Raw genomic sequence first — 3,383 nt, 5'->3', positions numbered from 1 at the left:
CTGGGCCTGGGCACTGTCCTTTAGCTCTTCAAATCAAGGCAAGCGCTCTACCACTTGAGCCACAGAAACACTTCTGGATTTTTCTATTTGTGTGGTGCTGTTTTGGGAAATGGCAGAGCAGAAAGTGAAATGATGCAACCAAAAATATAAAAGCAAAATAAATTAGGATAATTATTGAGCAACCATATTGTCTATGAGATCCATGAAAGAGAAAGCGGAAAAGAGATACAGATGTGCAATGACCTAACTAGCCACAAAATCCATGCTTCTAATCAATTTACAGAGCAAACAATTTTTTTATTTTTTAAAAGAGACGGAAATAATATTTATATATAGAAATTAGTAAATACGTTTTTAGTCGCCTACATAAAGAGAAGAATCTTAATCCTTGGACTGGGAAGGTGGCTCAGTGGTAGAGTGCTTGCCTTGCAGCTTACTACAGTGCAGAGACGACTTTCCAAAAAGGCCACTCATATGAATACTAGGGATGAGGATGAGTATACCCCTCTTCATCGGGAAGCCTATAGTGGACACCTAGACATTGTCCATGAGTTGGTATCTCTAGGCAGATATTCATGACATAACTGTGAATGGCTGGACACCCCTGCTCAGTGCTTATTTGTGGAACATATTGCAACAGCACAAACACACACACACAAATATACACACACATCATCAGATTTCTTCTTAAATATTTTTTTGTGTATGATCTTAAGAAATTTGCAATACTAACTTGAATTTCTGACAGGACAATATTATCACTGTACATCTTGCTTCTATGTTCTCAGTTTTAAATTAATATCTAAGTATGTGCATTACATAAGTACAGGAAAAAGTAGGAGCCACACGGGTGGCTCAGGTCTTTAATCCTACCTCATCAGAAAGATGAAATCTGATGATTGTGCTTTGAAACCAGACAAAAAACGTCCCTTAGAATCTCATTTGAAAGTAACCAACAAAATCTAGAAATGGCGCTGTAGTATAAGCAGTAAAATGCTAGCCTGGAGAAACCTAAAACAAAAAAGTTAACAAATTCTGCGACAGAGCCAGGCCCTGAGTTCAAGCTCTAGTATTAGCACCAAACTAATGAATGAAAGAATGAATGAATGAATGAACTAAAAATAAATTAAGTGGTCACATGTGGAGAGACAGGTAAAATGTAAAAACCGTGGTGACTGGATTATGTATTATTTTGTAATAAGTCAAATTATCATTTTTCCTAATCACTAATATTTTATTTGAACTTTTTTGTACAATAAGCCCTGAATTTGGCATGCATGTATATGTGTGTGTACATGTGCACACATGTGTGTGTGTGTGTGTGTGTGTGTGTGTGTGTGTGTGTGTGTGTGTGTGAGGTTGCAATGTTGCTTGCCAATGTGGACAGAGTGAGGCTAAAAAGAGCTGTGTTGCAATGTTGTTATTTATCAGTGTTCCTTCCTGTCATTTCAGTGGAACCACCCTTCTGCACATTTTATTTGTCAAATAATAACATCATCATAATCAAAGAATTTAGATCATTAAGTTAGATAAAAGAGAGCATTTTCAGCTCTTAGTAAATGTTAGGTAAGAAGATACACATATAATTAGGTAGTAAGTTATTGCTGTAAGATGACTGTCAGTACAAAATATGTATTTGACCTCTTAAATTGGATATACTTTTAAGATATACTCATGGAGTGATTTTGACCAACTTGACCAAACAGGTATTACAAGATATGTATTTTAAATGTTTTTTTTTTCTTTCATGCATTTGTTTCTAACACATTTATAAGATTATTTGTTTGTTGCTTTGTATGTCCCTCCCCCACAGTAAAACCCCTGCTTTCACTATATTTGATGTCGGTATGATTTGTGGAGGAGAAGGGGAAAAAAAAGTCATTTAAGGATACAGGTGGACCCGTTACAACAATGAGAAGTACAAGTTGTCATGTCGAAAAAGAACTTTACCTCTTTGGTGGGGGGGCAAGGATTGGGTGTTGGGGCGGGGGAGGCTGGGAAGGGATGTGAAGGGTAAACAAAGGAGGAGGCTGCAATGCTTGATAAGAAATGTACTCATTATCTTGCCCATGTAATTGTAAGCCCTCTGTACAGTATGATCACAATAAAAAATGAAAAATAAATATGATTCTCACTTGTCAGCCTCCTTCGTAGCTAGGGTTACAAGCATGAGCCATTGCTGCCTAGCTATATAATTATTTTTTACACATTTATGAAGTATGGAGTGGTAATCCCATTCATTTATATGTTGTGTAATGATCAAGCTACATCATATCCATTAATTTCTGCATGTAACACTTCTTTATAGTGATAATGCTCAAAAACTTATCTTCTGGCTATGATGAAATATCTATTCTTAACTATAATAACTTTGCTTCTTGTAGTATAAAATTGATATATTTACTTTTAGTCATGGAAGTCTGCTAATTAAAGTTATATCAAAAAAATGTTGGAATCATAAAGTTATATCAAACATGAATTGTAAAGTGAAAGAAATTCATAGTTCCATTACATGTTTAAAGAAAATGATTATGCACTTTTTCAATTATATTTCTTTGGAATGTGTAATATTCTTTGATTTAACTTAAAATTGATAATAATTATATTATATCAAATTGATTCAAACTTGTATTTGAAAATTGCACACAGCACAAATATACTTCCACTTTCTTCTAACACATAATTAAAATAACATTATTGGAAAATTTGGTGTTAGCTGTTCATGTGTAGAATCATAGAAACTCAGGATGCTAAGACCTGAATATTTTAGTTCAATACCAGTCCAAACAGACAAAAATGTGAAAACTTATCTCCAATTATCTAGCAGGAAGCAGAAGGTGAGGATGTGGCTTAAGGAATGGCGTGTCATAAGCCATGAGCAAAAAATACAACAGAGACCATTAAACATTGAGTTCAAGCCCTAAAAATGGTAAATACACAAAAGACAACAACAAAAAAGTAGTATAAACATCAATAATAAAGACAAAACTAGTAGAAAAGATCATGAGAAATGTTGTGTGAACATCTGGAAGCCAGAAATCATTTGCCAGAATTTTGATTCATTAGAGGTAAAAGTCACAGTATAATTTTAACAATCTCCTTGAAGTCATTTGTGTTGAAACCTGGCTATTGGGTAACAGGTGAAAGAGCAGACTGGATTACCTGACATAGTAGACATTGCCTGAAACTATACACCATCCCACTCTGCAAAAATCTACAATCGTGCCTGTTAATTTAAAAAGAACCTCATGCTAGAGACTTTTTGGTCCACACAGACTGGGGTCCTTATTTTGTGGCTTCAGACCAGTGCTTTTTTAAATAACCACTCCTGTTTTACTACCCTTCACTGGTGAAGCTATACCCTAAGCTGGCACCATGTCACT

The sequence above is a fragment of the Dipodomys merriami genome, unplaced genomic scaffold (assembly GCF_024711535.1).
Source record: "Dipodomys merriami isolate MVZ:Mamm:240054 unplaced genomic scaffold, mDipMer1.0.p SCAF_573, whole genome shotgun sequence".
NCBI classification, from domain to species: domain Eukaryota; kingdom Metazoa; phylum Chordata; class Mammalia; order Rodentia; family Heteromyidae; genus Dipodomys; species Dipodomys merriami.
The sequence above is the reverse complement of the archived record's forward strand: the minus strand, read 5'-3'. Positions refer to the sequence as shown.